Raw genomic sequence first — 17949 nt, 5'->3', positions numbered from 1 at the left:
GCCCCAAGGGGCCCCACGACACCCGTTCCCGCCATCCTGTTTCTGGTGGTGTAAACCGCCAGAAACAGGCTGGCGGGAAGGGGGTCGGAATCCCCATGGCGGCGCTGCAAGCAGCGCCGCCATGGAGGATTCCCGGGGCCAGGGGAAAACCGGCGGGAAACTGCCGGATCCCCTTTTCTGACCGCGGCTTTACCGCCGCGGTCAGAATGACCCTGGAAGCACCGCCAGCCTGTTGGTGGTGCTTCCGTGTCCCTCCACCCTGGCGGTCCATGACCGCCAGGGTTGGAATGAGGGCCTCTGTGTTCTTCCGGTGAGGAAGGACCTGATCCAATCCAGACCTTTATCTCGGATGATGATGTTGTGTAGTCTGTTGCAGAGGTTGGAGTGGGAGACAGTGTCAAACGCAGTGGAGAGGTCGAGGAGGATGAGTGTGGCCGTGACTTCATGGTCTTGCGATTTCAATGCTGTGGTTGCTTCTGAATCTGGATTGGGTTGGGTCTAGGATACGGTGTTTCTTGAGGAATTCGGTGAGTTGCTGGTTGATGGCCTTCTCCATTACCTTGGCTGGTAGGGGGAGCAGAGAGATAGGCCTGTAGTTCTTCTGCTCCCTAGGGTCGGCGGTGGGTTTCTTGAGTAGCGGGTTGATTTTGGCATGCTTCCACTCTGAGGGGAAGGTGGTGGTCTCAAAGGATCGTTGATAGTTCGGTAGAGCTCCGGTGCTATGATGGCACTGACTAGCTTGAAGATATGATGAGGACATGGATCCGAGGGTGCTCCCAAGTGGAAGGAGTTCATCAGTCTTTGGGTGTCCTCTTTGGTGATGAGAGTCCAGCAGTTCGGCATCTGGTGAGGTGCCAGGTCCATGGTGTTGAGCGGTGCTGGCAGTTTTTGGTTCCTAAAGCCTTTGTAGGCTGTCTCTCCTGGGGTTCGCGAACTCTTTGATGATGGCGAAGAGTTCTTTGCTGTTGTGAGTGCTGGTGTTGAGGTGTGCTTGAAAGGCAGCTTTTTTAGTGGATCTGATGTTCTTGTGGCACCTGGTGACTGCATTTGTGTAGGCTCTGTGGTCTTTGGTTGATTTGCTGACCCTGCATTTCCATTCCAGTTGTCTGCAGGAACTCTTGGACTCCTGTTGGTCTGCAATAAACCATTTAGGTGTTTTGCTCTGTCGATTTCCTACTGTTTGCATTCAGGGGGCTACGTTGTCGGCACAATTCGATAGCCAGCAGGGTAGGTTGCGTGCGGCTTCATGTGCATCAGCTGCATCTGGTGGGAGAGAGTGGTTGAGAGCAATGATAAGTTCTGCTTCCATGACTTTGCCCCAGCATTTGCTGGGGTTTGGGGGCATATTGGTGTGTGGTGTTCTTTGTGTAGGCAAAGTGGGGGCACTTGCAGTCAGTCCAAAGGTGTTAGGAGGTGTGAGAGATGGTGATGTTGTCCCTTGCTAAGAAAATGGGTCAGAGAATGTGTCCGGCTCTGTGGGTGAGGACGTTGACAAGTTGTTTGAGGCCAAGAGTTGTAAGGTTGACCAGGAGGTTTGTGGTGTTAGGATCATCGTGGGTATCAAGGTGGAAGTTGAGGTTACCGAGTAGGATGTAGTCAGGGAAGGTGATCGTTTGGGGAGCAAGGAGGTCGGTGATGCCTACACAGTACTGTGGTCGGGGTCCAGGCGGCCTATAGATGAGGGTGCCATGGAGGGAGGTGTTTGGGGTGGTCTGGATCTGGAAGTGTAGGTGCTCCTGGGTTGACTGAGACTGCGACTTGTTGGTGGTTGTCAGGCAGAGATTGTTCTTGTAGACTATAGCAATGCCTCCTCCAGGCCTGTCCTTGTGGATGATTTTGTAGTTGTCTGGGATGGCTGTGGCGATGTCTGGGGCAGTAGTGGGGATGATCCATATCTCCGTGAAGAAGGTGACTTCCAGGGCTGTTGAGTCCAGGAGGTCCCAGAGTTCTAGTGCATTCTTGATGAGGGAGCGTGTGCTGAGGAGCATGCACTTGAGTTGGCCGTCCGTGCTTGGTGCAGGATGATGAGGTGGTCCTTGGAGGGTGCTAGAGCAAGGACAACAAGAAAAAGGTCCATGACTGTTCCTCGAGTTGGCTCGGTGGCAGGCTGAGGATCTTTCTGGGTTGGGGGTGCATAGTGTGCTTGCATCGAACTGGCAGCTGGGGCGAGAACCAGGGTCCATGTTGCTAGGATGGGCGGGCGCAGACAGGCTTGCCTTAGGAGCGCATTTGGTGCATCAGCTATGCAGCCGTGCAGTGCCTGCCATTAAGAAGGGGATGGAGGCGGGGGTCCGGTCAGCTGGGAGGCCGGAGGGCAAGAAAAGCGCTTCGCAGGGGGTGAGTCCACAGGGACAGCAACGGCGCAGGGGAAAACGCAGGACAGAGAAGGGAGAGAAAAGAGACAAGGGGAGAAAAACAGAATAAAAGACAAAAATAAAAAGGGAAGTAAAAACAGAAGTAAAGGCAGGAGTAAAGAGAGACAGAAGATACTTACTTGCAGATGGCCACTAGGCCACCAAGGATGAGGTGCAAGTGGGAGCCTATGTGTGGAAGTGAGATTGTTTGGCTTTCAGTTTGCCCAAGGCAGAGGCACCAGCAGCAGCAATAGGTAGATCTGCACAGGGGAGGGCAACAGATGCTGACCAGGAGGTCAGGTCAATTAAGATGCCCCACCTGGAGGAACTGTAACTCCAAAAGCACTGGAGCGTAGCCAGATAGGGTACAAGGTAAATCAGCCACCTTGGTAGTTCATGTCTGGACATCTCTAGAAGTGAGCCAATAATCTATCCTGGACCAGGCATTAAGGTATGCAGAGCCGCAGGTGCCCTACAAGGTGTTTATATGTGTATGTTGCCAGATGTTGTGCTAGTAGTTATCATGTATGATTGTGTTAAGTTTTGAGCTGCATTTGGGTGTGAGTGCCTAGAGATACCTGAGTAGCTAGCCAATCGTCGAGAATTACATTGAAGTCTCCACAACCAGAGTACTGCATGGGAACTGAGCCTTGAAATTAGTCTCCAGGTCGTAGAGAAGAACTTGGGGTCATCCGTATTCGGGCTGTATATGGCAGCCAGGAATGCAGGGTGCCCATGCAATAATCCAGTTAAAATGCATATTGCCCTTCGTAATCTATGAGGGAGTGCAACAGCTGCCATGGAAGCCCCTTACCCAGCAGAATGTCTATGCCTCTGTCATTGTTTATATATAGGGAAGTGTGTGTTTCCCCTCACCAATGGGAGCAGAGCCCAGAGTGGTTGAGCTAATCAGATGGGTCTCCTACAAGAAACAGATGTCAACTCTGTGCCTAATGAACTAAGCGTGGACCAGACGGGCCTTTCTATGGTCACTAAGGCAGTGTATATTCCATGTGATACATGTGTGATTCCACGTAATACATTGTACCTCTGAATGGGGAATGCAGTGCTGGGCTAGCCCCTGTGAAATAACAGTGGAGATGTAAGTGGAACAGGAATGTGCAGTGTACTGTGGCTGCATCTTAAAAAGGAAAAGAAAAAATGGCAAAGACAAACATTCAAAACAAACAACCCCGCCCACATCAATTCAGGAATCTATTTGAGAAACCCCATACACCCCCACTCCCTAACAAGTCCACTACAACTTAGTGGTTTGAATGGTAATCATCCCTGGGAGCAGAGAGTGCCTGGGTTAGCAACCCTGCCGAATGCAGCTGGGTGGCCGAGCCAGGGGTAGTACAAGGGGCAACCAGATGAAGGTGAATTGCAAGGGACACCCACATGAACAATATGCCCAAAAGAGTGGTACTGGCACACCCAGGCTGGGTTGCCTGTCAGGCAGCAGGTACTGAAGTGAAGTAGGGCCAGCAAGTAATGATGCTCAGAGTAAACGAGACAGAAAGTGGTGTGGAATCAATCATTGTCACTTAATAAGTTCTTTTCAGCCACTCGCAGTGAGTCCCGGGGCAAGCATACACCCCTGGTGATGTGCTTAGCAAATTTCAGGCCAGATTTGGCATCCATGAAAAATGCGGCTTGCCATCCAAACTGATCTGCAATTTGTCAAGGTATAATAAAGCATAGGGGATTTTCACTTTCTGGAGGATCCGTTTGACGGGCAGGAAGTCACGAGAGGTAGCTTGCACAGATACTGAGAAATCGGGGTGGAATGAAAGGCTATTTCCTTGGTACTGGAAGAAATGTGCGAACCGCAGGACGGCATCTCGGTCTCTGTGTTTCAACAATCACGCCATTATGGGCCGGGCTGGCGCACACAAGGGGGGCTTTGGACCTAGTCAGCAGTGCACACGCTCTGCAATGAAGACCACTGACAGCCCTTCCCCAAAAAGCTTTCACAGCATGGTCTCCACGAAGTCTTCAAATTTGGTGATTGCAGTGGACTCTGGAATTTTTTTTGTCCATCTTCAACAGTTGGTCCTCAAAGTCGGCTCCATGTCCGATACACAATGTTCCAGATGATCCAGTCTATTTTCATGCTTGTCCACGCATTGTTTGACATGATCTGAGTCATTAGTAATGATGTCTAGCTTAGTATTAATAGCCTTCAGGCTCACCTTTACTTCCACTAGAAGCTCTTTTATATCAATGTCTTTGTGACCATCATGTCCTGACTGCTCTGGGGAGGCCTCATAGCGCATCTCGTGGCCCACTTGCTGGATGAGGCACCTGCTCTCAAACTGGAGCATTGATTGTTTGGCTTTGTGTTTACCCATAATCAGGTGGTGAGGCCAAAACCAGGAGGCAGTAGTACCCCTTCTGATCCCCTGGAGTGGAAAAAAAGCTCACTAGACACCAGGGTTTCTTTTTTTTTTCATTTTTAGGGGTGGGGCTGCCCAGTATGGTTACGACCATGCCCCCATCTACCCCAAAATGAAAACAGTCTTTCTGCCCACCCAGGATGTGAATTGGGACAATGTTGGACCTGGCCCATTTTTGCAGGGTTACTGTCATGCTTTTTGCCTTCTTCCTCCTATTTTTTCTGAACTGTTTTTGTTGGCTTTGGGACTCTGGGAACTTTACCATTGCTTACCAGTGCTAAAGCGGATATGCCCTATGTCTAAATTGTAATTGTGATTGTTTTCTCCATGAGTGGCCAATTTGATTTACTAGTAAGTCCCAAGTATAGTGTACAATTTCCCATTGCGAACAGATAGAAGTATGGAGCTTCAGATCTATGAACTCACAATTTAAAAATTACATCTTTTGGTGAAGTTGATTTTTGAATTGTAAGTTTGAAAATGCCACTTTTGTAAAGTGGGCACTTTCTTGCTTAACCATTCTATGACTCTGCCTCGATGGGGAATACACGTCTGGATCAGGATGACAGTTGACGCAGAGCCTCTTTCCCTGCGGCCACATCAACACAGCACATCTGGATTTTCCACACGTCGTCCCCGGGGCGTGAATTTCTCATTGGCTCAGCATCTCAGTAAGGAACCAAGGCTGCATGTCACGAAATCAATGCATCACCTTTCCTAAGATGAAAGAATTCCTTCCCTGCCAGTAAGGAATTGATACATCACCACTTCTGCGAGGAAAGAATGGATGCATCACCTCCCCTGTGCAGTAAGTAACTGAAGCATTGCTTTGCTTTTCAGCATCTCACCTCCCCTGCATCCTGCATCATCTTTGTTTTTGACCAATGCCAGGTACTTGGTACTAAAAAGATACAGCAATGGATTTCTATGGATCAACACTCATTTCAAACTTTAAAAAGTGATATCTTTACTTGTGTATGTTGGATGTGTATCATTTTGGACTTGTTTTACTCAGAATTTATTTTATTTTTTTTCTAAACCGGTGTGTAGTACATTTGCGTGTGTTTTCACTGTGTGTCTGTGTGTACAAATACTTTAGACATTTCTTCTGAGATGGGCCTGACTGCTCATGCCAAACTACCAAGGGGATGAGCAGGGGATTAGCAGGGATTATTTTAGCAGTGTGGCTCACTTACCCTGACTAGAGTGAGCTTCCCTACTTTAACAGGGTGAAATCCACTGCCAACTAGAGACTCCAATTTGAATAGACAACTCCCACATCTGCCCCTAGGGGGGGCAGAAAGCCCACTAGATCCCAGGGATTATTTTTTTTTAAACTATAGGGATGGGGCCTGTCCAGCATGGGCATGCCCATGCCTCCACACCCCCAAAAAAGAGAAACAGTTTTTCTGCCCCCCTGGGGTCAGATGGGGCAATTATCTCCATCTTGCCCCCACCACTGGAGACAGGAGTGCACTAGATACCAGGGATTACTTTTTGTATTGTACGGGTGGGGGCTGCTCAGCTGCTCAGCATGAGCATGACCATACCCCTACCTCATAAAAATGTGGACACAGACTTTCTGCCCCCTCAGTGGCAGATGGGGGGTAAATACCCCCCTGCACCCAGAAAGGCTGGAAAGCCCACTAGATACCAGGGATTACTTTTTTTTTAATTGTAGGGGTGGGCAGCTCAGCATGGACATGACCATGCCTCTGCCCCATAAAAATGTGGACATAGGCCCTCATTAAAACCCTGGCAGTCGGTAATAAAGTGGTGGTAATACCGCCAACAGGCTGGCGGTAAATATTGCACAATTATGACCATGGCGGAAAGAGCTCAGATAGACAGCCACTTTACCACACCGACCGCCAGGGCGAAAACAACAGCCACCACAGTGGTAGCCGCCTGCAGCCAGGCGGAAGACAATGTTCCGCCCACTGTATTATGACAACCCAATCCGCCACCTTTTCCGGGGTGGTACCAAGGGCATCAAAATCCTGGCGGAAACAGACCTCAGAAGGGAAAGGACTCACCATTGGAGACATAGGGAAGAACCACGCCGCCATGGAGCCCGAGCTGCAAATATTTCCGATGATATTTTATGTCCTGCTCCACCAAGAACACCAACGACGGCGAAGACGACCACGGTGAGTACAGCCACCTAGCACACAGATGGGGGAGGAAAAAGAGAGTGACTCACACCCCCGCAACACCATAAACACAATCAGATGCAGTAAGAAAACATATATACCCTGTACCCATCAGGAATAATGCAAGGACAACATGAATAGATGAAAGTGAGTGTTATAATATAAATACAGTAAAATTACGAACATCCAATGTAAAAGTATATACATATGTACAATTCAAGGGACACTGCCCAGTCCTCAATGTGCATGGTCCACAGGGCCACATGAGAAAGTCCAAGGCCCTACTTGTCTCCTGCAACACATGGAGAGCACACTGCAGGGGCATCAGTTAGAAAATAGGCAGGCACCTCAGGAGGACGGGGAATGGGGGGCACCTCAGCCGGCAGATGGAACAACACCACTGGTCCTGGAGGTGGCAACATGCCCATTGGTCTGTCCTGGGGAGTGGTAGGCCACAGTCTCTCAAGTGGGTGACTTTCCCTATGGCTCTGGAGGGGCCATCGTGCCCTGTGCTCTTCATCCTGAGGAGGCTGGGGTGAGTGGGTGTCTTCCCCACTGGTTCTGGAGGGGGCATCGTGCCCTGCGCTCTTCATCCTGGGAAAGATGGGGTGGTGGTTGTTGGGGGAAACTCCTGCTCATCCCCTGCAGCCTCGGATGGCTGCCCACTGCTGGTGGTGGTGGTGGTGCTGCTGCGGCTGGTGGTGGTGATGGGAAGCTCCAGCCCACCCCCTGCAGCCTCAGACAGCTGCCCACTGCTGGTGGTGGTGCTGCTACTGGTGGTTGTGTTGTGGGGGGAAGCTCCAGCCCATCCCCTGTAGCCTCAGACAGCTGCCTAATGCTGCTGGTGGTGGTGCTGGTGGTTGTTGGGGGAAGCTCCGGCCCATCCCCTGCAGCCTTGGATGGCTGCCCACTGCTGGTGGTGGTGGTGGTGCTGCTGCTGCTAGTGGTTGTGGGGGGAAGCTCCAGCCCATCCCCTGCAGCCTTGGGTGGCTGCCCACTGCTGGTGGTGGTGGTGCTGCTGCTGGTAGTGGTGGGGGAGGTTTCAGCCCATCCCCTGCAGCCTCGGACGGCTGCCCACTGGTGATGGAGGCTGTGGGGGCAGCTCCTGACCATCCCCTGCAGTCTCGGATGGCTGCACAACCATGGTTGGTGGTTGGGGCTCTGACTGAGTCCCTGAACCAGGCCCCTCGTCCTTCCTGCCTGCTGGTCCAGGCCCCTTGTCCTTCCTGCCTGCTGGTGCGGGCTCCTTGCCCTTCCTGGCAGCAGCTGGGGTTTGCTCCTTGTCCTTCCTGGCAGCAGCTGGGGATGGCTCTGTACCCTTAAGGGCAGTAGCTGGGGAGGGCTCCTTGTACTTCAGGGCAGCAGCTGGGGAGGGCTCCTTGCCCTTCAGGTCAACACTTGGGGCAGGCACCCTTTCCTTGAGGCTTCCTGGTGCCCTGGATCCTTTACCACCACAAGTTGCTGTGGACACTACTGGGCCAGTGGACTGGGTGGCTGAAGTGCTTGCCTGGGTTTTTTCTACCCTGGCCAGATGTGAAGGACGGGGGGAGGGTGAGGGAAGAGGTCAATAGTGGAGAGGAAAAGCTGCTTAGGGACATTGGGGCAGGAAGAGGGAGAAGGTTTTGGAGTGGAGGAAGAGGGAGTGATTGTGGGAGGTGTCTGTCTGCTGTGTTTGGGTGCAAGTGCATGGCCTGGATGCTGCTGTGAGGTGGATGGCTGTTGGGTGTCTGAGTGCTCGCGTTTGTGTACATTGGGAGGGGGGGACAGACACAGTGGGAGAGGACACAGGGGACGTGTGCATGCTGTTGGGGTGGTGTCTGCCAGTGAGGTGTGTGTTCTGATAGGTGTGTTGGTGATAGCAGTAGTGGAGGAGGATGGAGTGCATGCATGTGTGAGTGTAGACGCACCTGGGAGGGAAGTGGAGGAGGAGGAGGGGGACACAGTGGAGGCAGTGGATGTTGGTATGTCTGCATCTGGATGGTGTTTGTGTGAGTGCCTGTGGGATGATGTGTGGTGCTTGTGTTTGTCTGTGCCACTCTTGTGTCTTATTTGCATGATTGTCTGCTTGTGTACTTGAGATTGGTTGGGGTTGAAGGGAATGGGACTGGGAAGAGGAAGTTGGAGGGTGGAAACAGGTACAATGGCTGCAATCAGAGAGGAGGCCAAAGCCTGGATTAATCTCTGTTGGGCCGCAAAGCCAGTGTGAATGCCCTCCAGAAATGCATTGTTCTGCTGCATTTGGGCTGCCAGGCCCTGAATGGCATTCACAATGGTTGACTGCCCAATAGAGATGGATCTCAGGAGGTCCATAGCCTCCTCACTCAGGGCAGCAGGGTTAACTGGGGTAGGGCATGAGGTGCCTGGGGCGAAGGAGATGCCCACCCTCCTTGGTGAGCGGGCATGGGCAACTCGCTGAGGGGCTGCCGGGAGGGCAGTGCCGGTACGGGGGTGGCAGCTGTACCTGTAGCTGGGGTGGGTACAAAGGTGTCCACGACCACCAGGGAGCTTCCATCGGAGGAGGTATCTGTGTCCGAACTGTCCCCTCCAGTCTCCGTCATGGTGTTCCCTTCGTCCCACTGATGCCCTCACCGTCGGTGGAATCTGCCTCCTGGGCCCTGTGGGATGCAGCTCCCTCTGTCGCTGGTGCCTCTGCTCGTCCGCCAGATGATGCTAATGCACAAAAGGACAGGATGATAAAATAAAAAGGAGGGGATAGACAAAGGATACACTGGTTCAATGGCTGCACAAACACCACCGTTGGCATGCACAGCACACTCACACACAGGGAACAGGCCTATGCACTATGCAATGCACTACCAGTAACAATACTAGTCACCAGTGCATAGGGAGGGACACATACCGCCAACTGCAGCATACCTGGGACCCACAGAGCCCTGCACAGTAGTGTATGCCTACAAGATAGGTAGGAGGAATATCATATCAGAACCCTGCCCAACATGGGACCTACTCTGCAATGTCAGGCCTGGACTAGGGGTACCCACAGACACAGGTCCCCCACCCAGATACCACCCCACCAGGTGTAGGTTGTAATGATGGGCACTGTACTCACCCCCTTGTGGCTGCTGTGATGCCCTCAAGTGCCCATCCAGCTCCGGACATGCCACCACCAGTATGCTGGCCATCAGGGGGGTCAGGGTTCGACGGGCACGCCTTCCTCATTGGGAAGCCATCCCCAGCTGGGCCTCTGCCGTCTTCCGTGCCCAGCGTCTCAGGTCCTCCCACCGTTTCCGACAGTGGGTGCTCCACCTGCCATAGACCCCCAGAGTAAACACGTCCTTGGCCATAGCATTCCATATACCCTTCTTCTGATGGGTGCTGATCTGCAGAGGAAATACACACAGGGAAAGGTATTATTTAGACCATCCGGCATGCTACACTCATGACCCACCATACCCCTTCCCATTTGCACAGACATGGCCCAGCACACAAGCTGCACGCCCCCCAGGGGACATCCACCAACCCCCCCACAAGACCTTCACACACACCACTCCATGCATTCATGCCCCATGCATTGTGCTCACAGTGTACTCACCTGTTGGTCTGGAGGCCCATACAGCAGTTCATACTGGGGTAGGACCCCATCCACAAGTCTCTACAACTCTGCTGAGGTGAAATCAGGGGCCCTTTCCCCAGTCACATGGGCCTTGGTAGGTTCCAGACACAGATCAAAGCAGCACATGCAGTGTAGGTCCTCTCCTGTTGAAAGTCAGGTAGTAAGTGAGTGAACAAATAGAAAATGGCAGTGACATCGGTGGTGGTGCCTACCGTCACCGCCGGCGTACATCACCATTGGCCACTGTACCCCATAGGGACCAATATTATCCAATGAGGCGTTGCACAGCGGTTCCTGACCGCCTCCTGCAACGGTGCATAGCGTCAGCGGAATTACCTCACTTCTACCTGTCCCTCCACACAGGACAGGCACACGCCATTTCGGGGGGGGGGGTGGGAGGACCGGGATTATAACTGCGTCACATTTCACAATTGGACATACATGACAAATGTCACTTATACATTTCAAATTAACATAATGCATTGTACTGTTGTGGCTACAATGTACAGTTTGTGACTGGCTCCTCACTCTTTTGCCCCATAGATTGCTACCGCTTCGGATGAATAGGAGATGGAGACATAACCTCGTGTACAGACCCCTGGTAGACTTGGCAACAATGGAGGACAGGCACATTATCCTCACCTACAGACTTGACAAGGCCACAATCACGGAGCTGTGTGCCCAACTTGAGCCTGACCTGATATCTGATATCCATCACCCCACTGGGATCCCCCCTCTTGTGCAAGTCCTAACTGTGCTCCATTTCATGGTAACTGGTTCTTTCCAAGTGACAGTGGGCTTGGCAGCAGGAATGTCACAGCCAATGTTCTCAATAGTGCTGACAAGAGTGTTGTCTGCCCTGATTAAACACATGTGCACCTACATTGTTTTCCACCAGGTGGAGTATTTCGCAACAGTGAAGGCTGACTTCTATGCAATGGGACATATTCCCAACATCATTGGGGCAATTGTATCCAGTGTGGATGTAATCCTTTTGCGTTTGGAACGCTGGCTTTTGTAACAGCCTCTAGGGCTGGGATTGGGGAAAAAACAATTATGCGTTCACCCTGGGCTAGAGGTCTTTCTTTAATGACAGCCATCTGTACAGCAGTGAGTATTTTCTCAGTGGGAGCAAAGCGTTGTTCTGCTGCTGAGTACAAGTGTGATTTGTATGCAATCGGGACTGTCTCACATTCATTAAATGTCACATAGGTGAAACCGATGGCACCAGCAATTACTCTGATGACCAAATGTGTTTTGTTGTCCCTTGTGTGTAAATGTTGTGCTGCAAGCATATCTGTCTGCAGTTCTCTGAGAATGTGTGTATGCTCTATTCTCCAAAATTTACTTGAAAAATCAGGACGTATCAAATCAAATAAAGGTTTTATGCGTGTGGCATAATCTGGAATGTAAGTTCTGTTAAAATTTAGAAATCCCAATAGAGATTGACGTTTTTTTATCGTATTTGGGGGTTGTAGTTGTGCGCATTTTTCTAAGAATTGTGGCGGTAGGCTCTTTCCTTCACTTGACAGCTTCTATCCCAGAAACAGGACGCTGAGGAAGGCAATTTTTGTTTTTTTAAAGTTGAACTTTTAGACAATTCAGCAAATCCTACGACAATGCGGGCTGCCCGTCTTAAATGTTGTAGCAATTCATCATCCATAAGATAGATATCATCTACCTAGGACAATGCTTCTGGGTCAATCTCATGCAAAATTGCTGTCACACGAACTCCGAACAGTCCTGGGCTGTTCCTATAGCCCTGAGGTAAACAACAGAATTTTTTCTGGGAGCCTAGTGCACTGAAACTTGTTAAGTCTCTACTCTCAGGCGCTATATTCTGGCAGAAAAAACATTGGAAATGTTCAGTGTTGCTTTGTATTTTTTACGGACTATGGGCCAGATGTAGGAAGGAAAACATTTGTGAGTAGGAAACTGCGAGTCATTCCGACTCGCAATTTCCGACTCGCAAAATGGGATCCAACAAAAAAATGCGACATCAATTTGCGACTCGCAAATGATGTCGCACCGCAGATTGCGAGTCCGCTGCTAGCAAGGTCGCTTTTTGCGACTAAAAGCAAACTCGCAATTTGCGAGTCGGGTGTCGCAAATTGCGACTGTGCCGCAAATTACATGCAGGTGCAGAAAAACAGTTTGAAAAACACTTCCTGGCTCTTGCTGATGACATCAGAGCCAGGAAGTCATCGAATACACCTAGGGAGGAGGGAGGACCACACCCTTTTCACACTGTTTAGCAACTACCTGGAGGAACAGCTGCAACCATGGAAGACACAGGCAGTGCAGGAAGGAAGAGGAAATTGAAATTCTCTGAGAAGGAACTCCAGGAGAGGATCAATGCCATAGGGGTGAGCCACAGAAGCATCGACGAAATAAAAAAAACGGTGGTATGACCTGCGCTCCAGGACGAAGGAGAGGGTGGCAGAGCACCTCAGGGAGATGAGGGGCACAGGAGGAGGCCCATCCACCATCCCACCACCCACAGCCAAGGAGGAATTGGTTGAGCAGACCCTGGAGCCTGAGCTGGTGTCAGGAATGGGAGCACTGGACACGTCAGCGCAAGGGACATCAAAAAGTGAGTACCATGAAACATGCATGTACACCTATAAATGCTATACCCACACTCACCCAGTACACAGCAGCATGCACAACCAGACTAGTTCCATTTCTAGACTAGCAACCACCAGAATGGTCCATTATGGGCAATGTAGTACAGTAGGCAGCATATAGGCAAATGTTTATTAGGAGTCAAACAACAGATGTTACATACTGACAGTGTGTTCCCTATGTCCCACAGGTCTCCCACAAGAAACCCCCACCAGCCACACCATCCAGGGTGAAGATAGCAGGCCACAGGCAGGGCAGGAGGCTGCAGCAGCCAATACAGAGCCCAGCTCCACACCACCACAATTCCCTCCAGATGAAGAAGTGGACATGGAGGAAAGTGACACAACACCTGGTCCCAGCCACACTGTGAGACAGCAAGAGCCAGAAGCACCACTGCGTCGCGGACGCAGAGTCCAGGTCCAGGCAGTGGCCCAGGAGGATCTAGGGGACGCATCCATGTCTGCAGTTGAGGCATCCCTCCTATCTGGTCAGCGCCTGCAAACAAGGCAATTGAGAATTATTTCTGGGGCAATGCAGAGGATGGAGCACAATTTCACTCATGGCCTGGCAGAAGTGAACACACAGTTCACAAGACTGAATGACAATGTCAGTGACCTAGCACTATCAATATGCCAACTGGTGACGGAACTGGTGGCAGAGACACAAAGTGTAAGGCACCGTGAGTGCCAACTAGTGCAGAGTTTGGACCGCATGGCAGCATCCATTGTCCGTCTTGCAGTGAATGCCACAGGCATGTCACGATGGACCGTGAGCCTGCAGGTGAACCTGGGCCACTTTGCAGGGGATGTGGCGCGGGGACTGGGCTGCATTAGCCACGTTGTGGACATGCTGGAGGCCAGGCAGGTGGCAAGGGGCACGGCTGAGACGCCTCAGGACAGTGAGGAGGGGTCCACCACCAGCAGAGCTTCTGCCACAGACACACGTGTACCGCGGAGTGGCAGTGCTCGTCAGGGTCTGCTGACCCACCTGGCACGAGCCATGCTGGGCGTACCAGGAGGAGGTGTTAGGCCCAACCACTGCAGGACTTATGAGGCACATGGAGTTAATGTGTCCTCATTGATGGTGGACATGTGCAGCCCCTTACCAACAGTTCAGTTCTTTAGTTATTAGGTTCACTTATTAAAATGTTTTGTTTGATCCACTTCACAACTGGGCTCTTTGTGTGTGACATTAGTGTGTGTGGTGACAGTTACCACGTACTTTCCAAAGTATTGGTTTGCAATGTGGTCCCGTCTCTGTCTGCCTTTATTTGCAATGCTTCTATCCCCAGGCTGGTGATGTGGTAGCTCTTGCTCGTCATCCTCCGAATCTGGGTCTTCAGGGGTGAGATGTAGCCCACGTCTGGTGGCAATGTTGTGCAGTATAGCGCATGCGCCAACTATCTTGAAAGCTGTTATTGGGGCGTACTGGAGCGCACCTCCACTTCTGTGGAGGCATCGGAATCTTGCCTTTAACAGTCCAAAGGTCCTCTCTATGACATTTCTGGTCCGCCTATGTTATATCGCCTCTCATTCTCATTGCTGGGTGTTTGGTACGGGGTAAGTATCCATGGTCGTAGCGCATATGCACTGTCACCTGTTTGGCAAAAATTAACAATGTTAGCAGGGCATGGATGGTTTCTACAGTGACCTATGAGTATGGCTTCAGGGTGTCTCCAGCAATACCTAATAGATATCTGTCTCCAAGCTCCCCACGTTCTAGACGTTGGTGTATCCCACTGTGCCTGAAAATGTAAGAGTCATGTGTACTCCCTGGAAATTTGGCTACCATGTCAGTGATGACATAATGGTCATCACATACCACCTGGATGTTCAGTGAGTGGGTACACTTCCAATTGCGGAACAGATATTCCAGATTTCCAGGAGGGCATATTTGTATATGTGTCCCGTCTACACACCCCATTACATGTGGGAAGTTGGCAATTCTGTAGAATTCCAACTTGATGCTGTTGATTTCTGCCTCATTCCTGGGTAGGTATATGTATCTGGACATGTGTGTGAGTATGGCATCTAGGAAACATCTGAAGAATCGTGAGAGTGCACTTTGGGATACCCCACCTGCCACTGCAATCACCCCCGATAGCTACCCGAGGCCAAGAGGTGCAGTGAGCATAGCACTTGCACATGTTTGGGGATGGCGCTGCCGCGCACAGTTTGTCGTTGAAGCTGCGGATTGAGTAGATCAGTTCATTCTAATATTGCTGCACTGCTGAGTCTGTATTTGTCATAAATCTCCTCATCGGTTTATTGGAAAAGTGTCTGCCTGGTTCTGTATATCCTTTCCTGTCTCTGGCTCCTCCTCCTCCTCTGCTGTGCAGCGTGGACTCTCCTCCTCCTTGCTATCACATACATTTCAGTCATTTTGAGTAACCCAAATGTCTTCAGGGTCTCCTTTTATACTTTAGTTCTGGTTACCACCTGCTCTGACTTAGTGGTAATTTGGGTGTGCAAAATGGGCTTTTTGTGACTAGTCGAAATTTGCGAGTGGCTTTTTCATATGGTTTGCGACTCGCAAATTGAGACTTCCTATTTGCGGGTCGCAAAATCATGTCTCAAATTTTGCGAGTCGGTAATGGCTCGCATCGCAATTTACACTTCGGAAATGGGATTTTTGCATCCCATTTCTGATTTTGCGGGGTCGCAAATTGCGATTCGGGCCATTTGCGACTCGCAAAAGTTTGCTACATCTGGCCCTATATTGTTTATTAGTGCTGTGCTATGTGAGTTTTGTACAGCATATGTGCGTGTGTGACTGTTTAAGTGTCCGTAGTCTAAGACTATTCTGTATGAATGGTCTGGTTTAGCTACTGGGAACAATGGCTTATTCATTGGGGAGACACAGGGTTCAATTACGCCCTGGTACTCTAGTTGTGTTAGTATTTCCCTCACAGGTGCTTTTGCATCATGTTTTATTGGATACTGAGGTTGAGGTTGGGGGTTGATTTTTAATAGGAATTATATGGTAGGGGGATTCTTTATCCCATCGTACGCGATTGCGATATAACGCAGGTGCCTGTGCCAAAGCCCAATCAATGGCATAGGATTCAATGAGTCCCTCTGGAACATGGGGCGATAAAGAACGTTTAATAATGTCTTCTCCATATGGGCAGGTACGGACAAATTCAGGTGGCCAGTCTTGTTCGGCCAACAAAATATCATATATGTTCACTACGCGATCCCAAAAGATTGCGTCTATTATGCGCTCAATGTCTCCTTCTAACTGTAGTGTTACCTTATACACCCTTTTAGGCGTCGAGACATGCATGCCCGCAGTTTCTACTTGTATAAAGTCATCAATTGCTTTCACCTCCAGATGCTCTAGAAGACTCAGGCGAACTATTGTGACCTCTGCTGTACTGTCTAGCAGTGCTAGAGCCCACTTCCTGTTCTTCAGGGGACCCTCTTCCTGAGTGGCATGTGGAACTGCGACTGCTGTCACTTTTTTTTTTTGTGTGCAATTGGGGTTTTTGTTGGGCAGGTTTCTCTTCCTTTTTAAAAGAAACCTCCGATGAGCGTTGTGAATCCTGTTTCGGTTTCACGTACTCTGCTCTTCGCTCTGATCGCCCACCTCTCTCATTTCGTTTTTCCAATGAGTCCTGAAAGGAACGAGAGTGGCGTGTATCAGTATATTCATATCTATCAGGTGTTTTTTATATTATCTCTATTTCTGAGCTTATATCTATTCTGTGGGGTCTCCGTATGTGGAGATTCTCCCCTCTCTTTTTTAGGAGTTTATTGTTTTTTATCCCAGCGTTTCTTATTACCCTCAGGAGCTTGCTTGGAAAAACCTTTATTAAATTTGTCCTGAAACTGTGGTTTAATTGGTCTGGCCCCTAAACTATCTCGACCAATGCTAGAATAGGTCTCTGCGATAATCTTAGGCAGCTCGCATTCCTGATCCTGTTTTGGAATGTCACGGAGCTGCATACGCACAGCTAGTGCGACCGCTTCCCCTTTAAGATTACTTAAAATAATTGAGGATATTGTGGTAAAATTGCCCATTAGTTTCATCCCCAAGTCCAGGGCCGGGTCAGCCCCGTATTAATCTTGAATTTGTTTCAACACTTCCGGCAAATTGGCAAGTGTCGGTGTACGGTTGTATAGAGCGCGGCAAACACCGTGCCCCAAGTATTACAGTTATCTGCTGTAGGAACCATCCCAAATGGCAAGCACATTGTTAGAATTCTATGTTTATCCAGAAATCCCGTATGGGGAAATACTGCTTCCAGCGCATTTATTTTTTGTGCTAACATAAACTGAGTTTCCTCTCGTTGGGCGGGTACTTTACCCATATTCAAATGTACAGTCGCAGGGTTTATACCTGGCGTCACTGCAAGCAGTTGTGCTGGCGCAGCACGTGCTGGGTTTGTGTTTAATGTTTGCATCACAAACGGTACTAATCGTCTATATGTTGCTGTTAATTCAGTATATAAGCGACGAACCTCAGCTACAGCTAAATTTGCTACTGCAGGATGTGGTGTATAAGTGGGCAATAAAGGCCAGGTAGGACCATCGTTACATAGAGGACCTAACCTTACTGGTAATATTGTGTGGGGTAGGGTGCCATCAAGCCAATTATTATGTTCTTGATAAGATAATGGTATTTCTAAATTTGCATATGCCCTGTATTGTCCAGGTGCGTTTGCGTGTGTATAGTGATCAAATGTATCTGTGTTCCCATCAACTGCTGGAAATGTGACCCAAGAATAGAAGAGTTCTGTTCTATAAGCTGGATAGGCGTCCACCACAAATGTGACTGGACCCCCCTGATATTAGGCCGTTTGCTAGTAAGTGTGCAGTCAGAGGTTGTCTCATATTGGCTGC

This window comes from Pleurodeles waltl, chromosome 9 (genome assembly GCF_031143425.1).
Source record: "Pleurodeles waltl isolate 20211129_DDA chromosome 9, aPleWal1.hap1.20221129, whole genome shotgun sequence".
Lineage (NCBI taxonomy): Eukaryota > Metazoa > Chordata > Amphibia > Caudata > Salamandridae > Pleurodeles > Pleurodeles waltl.
Note: the sequence above shows the minus strand (reverse complement) of the source record.